The sequence below is a fragment of the Zootoca vivipara genome, chromosome 2, assembly GCF_963506605.1.
Source record: "Zootoca vivipara chromosome 2, rZooViv1.1, whole genome shotgun sequence".
Taxonomy (NCBI): Eukaryota; Metazoa; Chordata; class Lepidosauria; order Squamata; family Lacertidae; genus Zootoca; species Zootoca vivipara.
The window spans coordinates 116,951,086-116,965,244 of NC_083277.1; positions in this window are offsets into that span (position 1 = coordinate 116,951,086).

Consider the following 14,159-nt stretch of genomic DNA (forward strand, 5'->3'; position numbering starts at 1 on the left):
TGAATATTTTATAGGTATTAGTCTAAACTAGAATATATCCAGTGGTCCCATTTCTATATCCACAAGGAGAGTAGGTAGGGCTATGCACACAAAATCTTGTTGAACAAGTAGCATTTGTGCCAGTGCCAAACAGTTTTTTTTTGGCAGAGAGGGAACAACAGGGGGAATGGAACCCAACACTCACCTTCAGAAACTTCTAACCTGTGCTATCACCATTTTGCCCTTGCAGCAACTCTGTGTGATTGTTGTTACAGGTAGGTAGCCGTGTTGGTCTGCTGTAGTCGAAACAAAATAAAACAAATCCTTCCAGTAGCACCTTAGAGACCAACTAAGTTTGTCATTGGTATGAACTTCAGTGTGCATGCACACAAAAGCTCATACCAATGACAAACTTAGTTGGTCTCTAAGGTGCTACTGGAAGGAATTTTTTTATTCTATGTGATTGGTTAGGCTGAGAGACAGTGAGTGGCCCAAAGTCACACAGTGAACTTCATGGCTGAGTGGGGATTTGAACTCTGGTCTCCCAGGTCGTAGCCTTATAAGGTGACCACTATGCCACACTGGCTGCAAAGACAGAGCCCTGATAAGCTGGTTTGGGGGAGAATCATACATACAGGATTCAAGCACTGAAACTGTTTTTGCGTGTGGAGCCCTTTAATAAATTCAGACATGACTCAGATTTTTGGTTTGGTTTTTGGCAGAATTTAGTCAACAACTTTATTGATTACAAATCAAGTGAGTGGTTGCATAGGCTCTGGTTCCAAAAGCTACCAAGGGTAGCGCTGACTCAGGACGCACCTTGAGTCAGCAGCCAGGTTCACACCTGGGACGGGGGTCCTAACTAACGCCTGCCAGCCAGGCCCTGATTCCCCCATGTGTGCCCAGAACTCTGGAGAGGGCCAGTGGCGGAGCTTCATGCTCTGGCACCGGGGGCAGGGTTGGCGCCCATTCTGGGGGCGGGGGGCGCATTCCAGAGCCGTAGCGTGGCTCCCGGGGGCACGGCATCCCTCCCGGAGGGGCGTGGCATGCATTCCAGGGGTGGGGCGTGCCTCCCGGAGGGCTGTGGCACACATTCTGGGGGCCTGGCGCGCCTCCCGGAGGGGCGTGACACGCGTTTTGGGGGCGGGGAGGGCGCCCGCGATGGTGCCCCTTGGAGCCCGCCGCTCGGGGCAGCCCACCCCTACCGCCCCTATCTTCCTATGCCCCTGGAGGGGGCACACCCTGCTTGGGGGAATACCAACCAGAAGTCCAATGGAATCCTTTAAGAGGAATACCTATGGATAGGATGGTAAGGGATCATTCCACCCTATCAGCATGAACCAGAACCTATCCACCAACCTTACAAGTTGTGATGAATTGCTACGCGGCAGGTGAAACCCAAATGGCAACAGCCAATCAGCCAAGTGGGGGGAATTCCTGCTGTGCCCCTGCAACAACGGCAGACGACACATGACGGCATAGCAAGGTCAAGCGAAAGCCCTAAAATTAGGGAGCAGTGGGCGGGTGTTCCAGTGCACAGTTCCGGAGAAGCAGGCTCTCTACAGACACGTGCAGCGGTTAAATAGTGGTCCATCTGACTCTTTGATTGGCATGCCCTCGGCCCAATTGCACCCTGTCAGATGGACCACCAATAGGGTGTTGTGGCTGCTCCAATTGTCCCTGCCCCAACACCTAGACCTTGTTGCCGGGCCCACCACAACGCATGCCCTCTCTTGCAGGGAGGACCCGATATATGGCCTAAATGGATCAGGAATAGAACTTTGTGAAAACAACACCTTTATTTCTATAGAACTTTATTTTCTCCCTTTCATTTATTTTAGATAGCCATAGAAAAACACACAAAGTGCCCCAGATTTCCCTTACTTTTCTGAGCAACCTCTGCATGTATAATTTTTCATAAACAAGTAAACAATTCCCATGCACATTTTAGCAGTTGGCAAACATCTGGACACATTAATGAATGAGAACTTGGGTTTCATGCACCATACTATACATGTTCAGCATTAGTTGTGTGTGTTATTTAGTTGTGTATAAACAATGGCAAGCACACAGGTGAAACTGACAGGTTTCTATCACCTGCTTATCTTGGTAGCAAGTAAGAAGAAATCTGTTCACCAATGAGGTGAAACGTACATGAAATTTTAAATTCCTTATCTATTTCACTTGTATAGGAAAGGTGGTCAGTTTCACTGACGCACTTTCCACCCTTCCTCCACAATTCAGCAAACTTGCTTGAGATGATCCACATCAAATTATATCTGTTTTTCTCTCTCCCTCTGCCCAGCATTTTCAAGAGTTAGTGCATCCAGCTACTAACATCTCCCCCTCCCCCCCAAAAATATCAGAAATCAAACCTTGCAGATTACTGTAGCAACCATACTTTCATTTATTTGTAATTGTAGTTTGAAGAATGGCCCTTGAAATGGCATTTTCCTGTCTGTTAAGTCCACTTTTCTTAAGTGGTCAGGTGGCATTGTGGCCTGGCCGCTGGCAGCCAGCTGGAATTGGCACCAGCCATTTGGTTTTTGTCTACCTCAGGGATCAGCAACCTAAGGCCCATGGGCCACAAGCGGCCCATGGGGGTTGTTTAACTGGCCCATGGATGCCCGCTGCCTGCTTGAAGATCCCCACCACCCGCTCGGTTGGTTTCCATATGCTGTGCTAAACCAGTGCGGAGCCTTCCACAATGCTGGCCGGCTTTCCATTGGCTGCAGGAAGCTCCTGCAGCCAATGGGAAGCTTCACACGCCTCCTCTGTGCCGGAAAGAGCACCGAAAATAGTGTTTGTGCATGTGTGTGTGCACACACATACACTCCGGCCCACTGCGGCACCTGCGGGACCGTAAACCGGCCCAATCCACAAAAACTTTGACGACCCCTGGTCTACCTAATAACGATCATCACAACTTTGTGAGGTTGGGCATTGGGTAAGCCTTAGTCTTGGCTGGTGGGGTGGTTGTAGCCTCTGCCTGCCCCTCCTTGGTTAAGGGATCCTTGAGGAGTTGCTTCTGTCCGATGCCGAGACGGAGGCTAGGGCCATAGAACTCCTCCAGTGGGGACCTCTTGGGGGGTACTTCTATTTGATGTAGGTCATAGGGGCCCCCATGTTGTGGTTTACCCTTTGATACACTCCCAGCAGATGGGGGGCTTCACCCAATGCCCTGTGAAACGTTTATTGCCCTAATGAGTGGTTTATGGCTCATTAGGGCTTTCTCACTCGCCCGGCACGCTTCCTTGAAGCTGCGTGCTCTCGGCAGTGAAAACACAGAGTATCTTCTTTCTCTCCTTCTTGCACAACGGAAGCTTGTGTCACCTTCGGAAGAAGCTCTTTAAAAACACCACAAAGTCCAGGTTCTTCTACTCACTACTGAACATTACCCCAACATGCCCAGCCAACAAAGTTGTGGCCTCTTTGAACCCCAGAATCCATATTCTGCTGTCTAGTCTGGTTATTTCATCGCGACTGGGTCACAGGGCCTTGGCACACACTACTGTACCTTACAGACCCCAAACCTGCAAGTGGTGCGGGTGATGGTAACCTGAAGTTTTGGTCATTCACAACAATATGCCCCGTGGAACCATAGTAGAAGGGGTGGTGGTGGGATATCATGAAGAAATTGTAGTTGCATCTATTGCAATTAAGTTGCATTGAAGAAACAATCTCCAAAAATAAACATTAGCAAATTTAGTTTCGCCGCAGCAAATTATGTATGTATTTGTGTGTGTGATTCAAATACAATGACAAGGATTTTAGATACTTTCATAAAACAGATGAAGGAGTAGCTGTGGAGAGAAAGATGAATGCAGGTGGATATGAATGAATGTGTTCTGTGTGACTGATGCTCTGCAAATGCCTTTTTAAAGTGACACATGTTAATTATTATAATAATATATTTCTTTTGTCCCTTTGCACCTTCAATATAGGAAGCAAATATGAATGAATGTTTACAATGACGCTTTGAAGTACTGTAATTTACCCCCTGCTGAAGGAACAGGGGAACAAGGAACGTTAATTAAAATGTTTGGGGAAAACTTGACACTTGACACTGACATACAAATGTTCATGCAAATAGCTCCTTTTCAGGCGATGGTCCCCTTTGAACCACCTGTTCACAACTAAGGATCATCGCTAGCCTGGTGCAAAGGCAAACCTGGGTTTTCCATGGACTGTATACTCCACAAGAAGTTACAGACAGTGGAACCTCCGTGGAGAGTGTTTCTGTACAGTCTGCGTGTTTGCAAACATGTATTTGTTGTGATCACACTTTACATGTTTACCCTAACCCTCATTTTTTGCTATCTAAATTTTGCAGTTTCCAAATATCTTAATTTAACACCATAACTCATATTTTAACACAGGAGCTGTGTTGTGGCAGGTCACCTTTCCTATTTCCCCTACCCCAAAGAGCTGAGTGGCACGATTGCCGATCAGACCAGGGTTACCCATGCACAGCAATTGCTACGGTGCTTGCATGATGCTGGATCACCAGCGCCAGTGGCTTCATTCTGCATGGTGCGCCTCCAGTGAGCCCTATGTGTGGAAGGTCTGCCCCACGAATTGAAGGATACATGGGCGTAGGCAGGGGGGCAGGAGGGGGCAGTTGCCCCTCTAGAAGCAGGGCCGCTGGCCAGCCTGCCCCGCTGCCCGGTGCCGTCTCCCTTCTCCCTGGCTGGCTGTGGGGCGGGTGGAGGGAAAGCCCCAGAGCCGCGCAAAGCGTTTGTCTGGCTTTCCCTCCGCCCACCCCGGCGATCGTGGAGGGGGAGGAGGGGATCGGAACAGCCTGTTTTCAGGCTGATCCTGGCGCCCCCTCGCCCCTGCCGATCGCAGAGGGGGAGGAGGGGGTCAGAACAGCCTGATTTTGGGCTGATCCTGGTGCCCCCCTCGCCCCTGCCAGTCGAGGAGGGGGGGAGGGGGTCGGAGCAGCCCGATTTTGGGCTGATCCTGGTGCCCCCTTGCCCCTGAACGGCCATGGCTTTCCTTGCCCCACTGTGGCCCCTCCCCTCCCGTGCCTTGGCCCCGCCCCTTGCCCCCCCTAATTTTGTTCCTGGCTACGCCCCTGGAAGGATACTCCATGATGAATGCAGTGGGGAGGTTCTGCTATGTGTGCAGAACATCTGTGAATCTCTCTAATTTATATCCCACCCATTATCTGTGATGGTACACTATGCTTCATAAAAATACACGGGTGGCGCTGAGGTTTAAACCATTGAATCTCTTCGGCTTGCCGATTGGAAGGTTAGTGGTTTGAATCCCCGCAACGGGGTGAGCTCCTGTGGCTCTTGTTGGAATGCGCTCCTGGGGGGGACGGTAGACCCCCAGTACCTCTGAGCATATCCGGGAAGGCACATCTCTAGAATGGCATTCCCCTTCACTCCAGAGTGCCTCTCTGCGACACTCCTCCTTGGAGAAGTGCACACAGGTCTTCTGGCATTTTTCAGCAAGAAGAAGAAGATGACATCCATAGGTCTAAACTATGTTTTATTCACACTATATACAAAGGATCCACAGTCAAGTCTGTGTTCTCCAGCTCAGGCAGAGCAAGACTGTTGCATATTGCAAAACTGAAAGTATTCTAACAATAACACGCTCAGATGGAAGAGATAAACCAGTCTTCCATTCCCACACTCTTCTCAGACATCTCATGTGGTTTATACCAATCACACTACCCTGCGTCAAGGACTCAAAATCCTAACAGCTCTGTCCCAAGCTGCCGCCAACCTAGCAGTTTGAAAGCACACCAGTGCAAGTAGATAGATAGGTACCACTGTGGCAGGAAGGTAAACAGCAATTCCATGTGCTCTGGTTTCCACCACAATGCCCCCTTGTGCCAGAAGCGGTTTAGTCATGCTGGCCACATGACCCGGAAAGCTGTCTGTGGACAAACGCCAGCTCCCTCGGCCGGAAAGCGAGACGAGTGCCGCAACCTCATAGTCGCCTTTGACTGGACTTAACCGTCCAGGGGTCCTTTCCTTTACCTTTTTAAACACCTACAAGACATATAAAACAATAACACCACCCTATGTTAGGCCTGAGGAATCCCCTCCCTCCCCCCCCCCCCGATGGCAAGAAGAGGCAGGGAGGAAACAAGAAAGTTCTTACGATTGATTGATCGATTGATCGATTGATTGATTCAGTCAGTCATCAAGGTAAAAGGCAAAGAATTCCGGTCATTCCTCCACAATGGAATTGCTCACTCTGGCTCCCCCCCTCCCCCTTTCCTAACAGCACCTGATCCTATGGAGGCCCCCCGTGGTTAAATGTCTCTGCGTTCGTTGCTCTTGCACCCTTAACGAACGTTGTGTTCTGTGAGATGGCAGATCTTCTATGCTGTCTAATGAAGTTTCTGCTGCTGGCAGCTTGCCAGTCTCTGCCTTGCTATCTCCCTCATAGCGCGGCTGTAATTGAAACTGGCCTCCCTCCTCCATGTCAGCTACAGGAGAAGGAGGAGGCAATCTCCATCATTCTTCTTCCTCTTGATTCCAGTCCCTGACACACTAATATTTTAAAGGTAAAGGTAAAGGGACCCCTGACCATTAGGTCCAGTCGTGACCGACTCTGGGGTTGCGTGCTCATCTTGCATTATTGGCCGAGGGAGCCGGCGTATAGCTTCCAGGTCATGTGGCCAGCATGACAAAGCCGCTTCTGGCAAACCAGAGCAGCACATGGAAACGCCGTTTACCTTCCCGCTGTAGCGGTTCCTATTTATCTACTTGCATTTTTGACGTGCTTTCGAACTGCTAGGTTGGCAGGAGCTGGGACCTAGCAACGGGAGCTCACCCCATCACAGGGATTCGAACCGCCAACCTTCTGATCAGCAAGCCCTAGGCTCAGTGGTTTAACCACAGCGCCACCTGGGTCCCCCTAATATTTTAGGTTAGGGTAAAAAATAAATACTTCTGTAAATATGCCCAGTATTTGTTCCATGCCCAGTAAACACCTTTGCTTGGTGTCGCTGTGATCCATAGATTGCAGCAAAATACTGGGCAAGGTTTTGTATTCTGTGTCGGGGTGCTTTGTACAGACAGCTGAGCTCACAGTACTCAATTTGCTCAGTGGGCAAGCACATGCTTTGCATGCAGAAGATACCAGCCAGGTTCAATCTTCGAGATCTCCAGGTGGGACTCCTCTCTGAACCTCTGGAGAGTTGCTCCCAGTCCGTGTAGACCAGTGATGGCCAAACTTGGCCCTCCAGCTGTTTTGGGACTACAATTCCCATCATCCCTGGCCACTGGTCCTGTTAGCTAGGGATGATGGGAGTTGTAGTCCCAAAACAGCTGGAGGGCCAAGTTTGGCCATCACTGGCAATACTGAGTTAGATGGACCAGTGGTCTGACTCAGTAAAAGGCTGAGTCAGTCCTATGTGTAGACTGGAGCACTGCACAGGTTTGGATTATGACTGTGAGCTTCAAAACAATGTCCCTGCAAATATTTTAGCATTAAATGCTAGGATTCCCCTCCCCACCCCACCCTTTCAACACTCAGCATCTTGCACTTTTAATATGGGCAATTTTTATAATTTGTTTATTTGATCTGATTTCTCAGTCGGACAGATGCACATCTGACAGACACACTCCAGTATCAGGTGCAAATTCAACACACGCCGGCAACTTGTAAATACAATATAAGGAGAAAAGCTACTGTAACTACCTAATTAATAGCTTCAGAAGCTATTCTCCCTAATTGGTATTTACAGGTTGGTATAAGTACCTGACCTGGAGAGTATAAACTAAGTGTGTTAGTCAACGCTGGAAGAAAGTACATACAATTTGGCAGGGGCATAGCAAGGGGGGCGGGGGCGGGGTGCCCCGGGTTCCACCCTGAGGAGGGTGACACTCGGCGCGCCCCGCCCCGCCCCTCGCCTCCACCTATACGGGCTGCTGCTGGTGGGCGGCGGCCTTGCGGGCTGCCGCTCTCATGCGGCACCTTGTTACGGACCGCCGTGCACCAGCAGCACCCCGTACGGACTGCGCATGTGCAGCATCCCTCGCATGCGCACTCCATACAGGGTGCTGTACATGTGCAGTCTGTATGGACTGCTGTCACACACCGGTGGCGGCCCATACGGACTGCGCATATGACGCGCCAGCCTGCGGCCACGGCACCAAGCGAGACTTTTTACTGGGCGCCGCCACGGCGCTCGGCTTAAGAGTCGCGGGGGGGGCACCCCACGATGCAGTGTTGCACGACGTCTGCGCATGTGCCAAACATCGCAATGCTCTGGCTTCCTATGCCAGTGGAATTTGCCTTCCTGAGACAAATCCCTTCTTGAGTTTAGTCCCACATTCAGGGCTCACTTCAGGGGTGATATAGCATAAGTGCACAACTTCCTTTGACGAAAGGTCACTTCCGCCAGCTTGGTTTCCAAAGGAACTGAAGGAAAGCATTTTCACTTGTGGATATTGTTGTTGTTGTTGTTTAGTCGTTTAGTCATCTCCGACTCTTCGTGACCCCATGGATCAGAGCACTCCTGTCTTGCACTGCCTCCCGCAGTTTGGTCAAACTCATGTTCGTAGCTTCGAGAACACTGTCCAACCATCTCATCCTCTGTCGTCCCCTTCTCCTTGTGCCCTCCATCTTTCCCAACATCAGGGTCTTTTCCAGGAAGTCTTCTCTTCTCATGAGGTGCCCAAAGTATTGGAGCCTCAGCTTAAGGATCTGTCCTTCCAGTGAGCACTCAGGTAGGGCTGATTTCCTTCAGAATGGAGAGGTTTGATCTTCTTGCAGTCCATGGGACAGTCAAGAGTCTCCTCCAGCACCATAATTCAAAAGCATCAATTCTTCGGCGATCAGCCTTCTTTATGGTCCAGCTCTCACTTCCCACTTCCATACATACATTGTGGATATTAGTCTCCATCTTTTTAACCTTGTCTGCCATTCTCTGTTAGAAATATATACACTTTTCTGGACACTAACCAGTGCAAAGGATTCCTTCTGAACTTGCAACTTCCAGGACACTTTGGCCCATCCCTTTCCAAACACATACAACAAATAGCTAGGTGTTAAGCATAGGGTACATGGCATTAGGCAGGGCCAGCCCATTACATTTTGACACCTGAGGCAGATCCCAAAATGACGCCTCCTTTCCTGTCAGGTTAAGAAAGGGTGATGGAAGATCATCATAAGGAACAAGGGGCAGGATAGCTTTCCTCGTTACACAACATTTTACAATTCCCATGGCTGGGACTGATGGGAGTCGCTGTCCAAAACATCTGGAGGGCACCAGGTGGGGGAAAACTGATTTAAAATCGGCAGGTGTTTCTGAAGACTTGTGGAAAGCTAAGTTGTAATTATAATAGGAGAGCAAGTGCTGCTGGGCCCCAAGGGTGTTTTGCCACAGATGTTCACAAACCTTCATTAGTACCTCATCTTAGTGGTAAGCCGTGCCCGGTACTGGTGCTATGAAGATCTTAAGGGTGGCCTGTCTATAGTGACATTTCCACAGGACAATTGTTTACTTAGGTTAGCCTTTTTTATAAATATCTGCATCTGCACATGTATGCATGTGGATATAAATCACATGGAGCGGAAGGTTTTTCTTTCTTTCAAGATAAAATGTTGGATTCTTGTTCTCGCTTTACTCTACAATAGTATTAGATTCTGGTAGGTAGCCGTGTTGGTCTGGTGCAGTTGAAATAAATAAATAATATTGTCCAGTAGTACCTTAGTACTTAGTGGGGACGCAGGTGGCGCTGTGGTTAAACCACAGAGTCTAGGGCTTGCTGATCAGAAGGCCGGCGGTTCAAATCCCTGCGACGGGGTGAGCTCCCGTTGCTCGGTCCCAGCTCCTGCCAACCTAGCAGTTCGAAAGCAGCTTTGTCATGCTGGCCACATGACCTGGAAGCTGTACGCCAGCTCCCTCGGCTAATAATGTGAGATGAGTGCGCAACCCCAGAGTCGGTCACGACTGGACCTAATGGTCAGGGGTCCCTTTACCTTTACCTTTAACCTTAGAGATCAACTAAGTTTGTTCTGGTATAAGCTTTCGTGTGCATGCACACTTCTTCAGATACACATGCACACGAAAGCTTATACCCAGAACAAACTTAGCTGGTCCCTAAGGTGCTACTGGACAATTTTATTTATTTATTTCGTCTATAATGGTATGAAATTCGTGTCTGTGGAAATTAACCTTTCTCTCTTCACCTGAGAGGGTTAAAGGTAAAGGTACCTCTGACCGTTAGGTCCAGTCGTGTCCGACTCTGGGGTTGCGCGCTCATCTCGCTCTATAGGCCAAGGGAGCCTGCGTTTGTCCACAGACAGCTTCTGGGTCATGTGGCCAGCATGACTAAGCCGCTTCTGGCGAAACCAGAGCAGTGCACGGAAACACCCGCTGGAGCAGTACCTATGTATCTACTTGCACTTTGACGTGCTTTCAAACTGCTAGGTGGGCAGGAGCTGGGACCGAACAACGGGAGCTCACCCCATCGTGGGGATTCGAACTGCTGACCTTCCGATCAGCAAGCCTTGGGCTCTGTGGTTTACACCCTTGTTCACACTGAATTGCACCAGTTGGGATATCCTTCTGCTACACTCATGAGTAGTATAAGGGTACTACCGGCATTTCCTGTCAAATGCTTGTGCCCCACCCCTAGAGTTTGATTGGTCCCCCTATACTACTGTCATGCCTAGAATGTTGGGCAAGTGACATAATTCGTCCATCTTCCCACCCACTAATTTTCTTGTTTGATGCTAGTGTGGTTATTACCAACCCATTTCAGAATGTGAATCAGGGAGCTATTTTTCCACTGCCATAATTAGGGATGAGTCAGAACTGCTCATGCTGTTCTTTTTGGTTTGTGTTGAAAAGCACCCCCTGCTTTCAGCAATGCACTTCAGGCATCCATGTGGTTTGGATGCTGTTCTTCTCGATATCATCATTTGGCTTCATTTGATCCCGGGGTGCCATCTTGCCCTCAGGATTGTGGGTGTGCAGGAAGGAGGAGAAAAAGGAGCTACTGCCACCGGCCGCCACAACACGGATGTGCAACATCACACACACACAACTACACGTAGTGTGTGTGACATCACATGCACTACGTGCAGGCATGTGTGTGTGACATCACACGTTTGTGTCATGGCGGCCAGTGGCAATGGCTCCTCTTTTCCACAGCCAGTGAGGCATCCTTTTCTCTGAGGAGAGGCTCAGTCTTGGAGGCAGAGAGACTCTGCCATTGTGTCCAAGCCCCTGTCCCAAAAATGGGTCCCTTGCTGGATGGCTACGGAGGGCAGAGCTGAACTGCTTCTCTCTTAGAGGCAGCGCCTGCTGGATTTTCTCATTGACTTTGTGGGTGCCCAGCCCCCACGATTATATTATTGCAGGTGCCCAAGCACCCGTAGCTCCTGGAGTTGCCTCCTATGTTTGATCCACTGCCATTTAATCCAGTTGGATGTAACAGTTTTGTCAATGGAGTCACAACTAATGGTCAGGGATGGTGGAAGTTCAAAACATATGGAGGGCGCCATGTTGATTACCCCTGTCTTGACAGGGGCTGAATATGGAACCTTGGTGTGCAAATAATGTGTTCAGCCACCGAGTGATGTCCCTAAACCATTAGAGGAGGCCTATATAAGTGGCAATCTATTTAGCCAATCAGCAATGTGGGGCAGGACCCCAGGGACTTTATAAGTCTGTTTTTGCTATTCTGCACAGCAAAACTAGGGGGGTTGTCAAGCACTTTAATATGACTAAAGGGCTTGGTGGGTTATCAGTAGTGTTCTAGTGGCAAGTTGTCCCAGCCAACTTTAGTAGCATGATGGTGATAATAATAAATTGGATTTGAACAATGTGTACAGGCTTGGGTTGAGAAGGTGGGTATTGTCCAGCTTCAACTGTTGTTCAGTCTTGCTTTGACCTTTTTATTCTAGGAAAAGCCAGAACCGGGCAGGGTGTGTGTTCTGGTGGTTGCATTAGAAAGGTCCTACAGATGAAAATCACTAGCCACATTGCGGCTGGCATATCGGATGCTTCTTGTACTACAATTGGATATCTAAAAGCATGGCAAGGAAATCCGCCTGCCATAAGTTATATAGCATTTCAACATTGTAACAGTCCATCCAGTCCACCTGGTCTTTTGGGATCCATTTCTGGATGCTTCTTCAAAAGACTTCTTCAAAAAATGCTTCAATTTTTTTTTATGTGAAGCAATTTCCAAGGGGGGGAAAGAAAGTTCATCCACCTATTTTGTTGTTGTTGTTACTCTTAATCACGATCCATGGCCTCTGTAATTTCATGGGATAAATGCAAATACCCAAGCCAGGGAGATCAAGCAAAGGATTTCCTTCTAAGCATACCTCATCACAGGGCATAGCCGGTGGATTTTCTTTTGGGCCATTTTATGAGATGTCCCCATCTTTTGTTTTACACCTATTGGGTTTTCGTTATGAAGTTTAAGAATATTTCTCAGCAAACCCACTGACAATTCGTTTCCTGTATGTATTCCATTTGTATCCCAGTATTTCTAGCAAAGCAGCCTCAGAATTTAGGATCAGACAAGCTCATTCTTCTGTATTTGTAGACCAGGCCTCATCCAAGCAACTATGGACCCCTCCAGACACCCTTTTTATTGTTCATTTTTGATTATTTGAGCTCATGATGCTTTTGGGGGGGTCATGGGTGACCCCACTTTTGATATTACTTGCTGCTGCAAATGTTCTGGAGTGGCCATATTGCTCCATTTCTAATGTGTGCATATCCCATTACTTCCTGCTGAAATCCTGTTCTGGTTTGTGGTTTTTTTTGTCTCCATTTTGTTGCACTGTAGCTCCTGCCATATAGCAGTTATGTGGTCGCATTGGCGAAGCATTGCAAGACAGACTAATTGAAGCAGAATAAATCCACCAATGATCCACTATTATTGCATCAATAATGTGTTGCAAAGCACATTGCAGCAACATACTTGTCCCAAGTTAGGGTCTGTATTAGCATATATAAGTTTAGTTACATGTTGCTGTTTTCTCAGAGAGAGAGGGGGGGGGGAGTGGAAAACACTTATGTAAGACAGAAGCCAGGTGCATGCATGCAGTTTATTTAAAATGCAGAAGAGGGTTTGGAGTTCTTGACAAGAAGCAAAGTGTAGGTAGTGATGTTACAACTGTGTAGATACAGACAGCACAAGATATTTTGAACCAGTCTTTAAATGAAAAAAGCAATGCATGCATTGAACTGTGGGTAAAACATATAAAAGTGCTTAATCGTTACTAATTTTTATTGCAAGTAGAGCTGAAACAGAATTTCACAGAACAATTCTGAAGATTTCCTGATGTATTCTTTGAATTTCATAAACAGCTTTTAGGAAGGCTGAAACGCAATTCTTGTCACCAAAACCAGAGTACTGATGCACAAGTTAACTGCAGGTAAACACACCACACACCCTCACCTTCCCCCAACCCTCAAATTTGGCTTCTAACAATTTTGGATTAATTTGACCTCTAAGCACCCACATCTATTGCAGGTCTAGTTGCAACAATACTGTAATTTATATCAAAGGGGGCGTTCTGGTATGATGCATGCAAAGCAGGGTCAACAAAAACCAACTGAGTAAAATATGCATACAGCTAAATGCCATTCCTGTGCAATGCAATTGGAAAGAGAAATGCTATTTTGCAATCTCCTATTGGACGGCGAGGTCATTGCTTCCCCTTCTGAAATGCTTTGCTGTTCTAGCAAGGAGGGGGGAATTTCTGGATCCAAATGTAGTGAGTCCTCGTTTAGCCTGTGCAAGAAAACTCAGGGGGTGAAAAGGGGGGGGGAGGAGAAACCATGGAGGGAGATTGCTTGCATAGCCAAAATAATCCCCAAAGATAGCTACCGAGCCATTGAACTCAAGCTACGGCAACCCACAAGAAATCAGAAACTTCTCTGCTAGAGATCGTATGTTGGGTAGGGCTGTTACTTTAGCACATGGCTGCCACTGGCCACAAATTGAATGATTCGTGCAGCTGTCTACAGGTGGGCTTCATTCCTTCCCAACAGCTGGTCTTCAATGGATGCATTTTCTGGATGAGGAACTGACAGATGTTACATGTACATTTCTAACACCGGGGGTGCAGTCCCCCCGAGAACCGCCATATATAGCTGATAGCATGCCTCCACCAGACCCGGTGCCATAAGCCCCTCCAGCAGCCAAGTTCTGCACTGCAACCCCGTAGCCCCCGCTCCC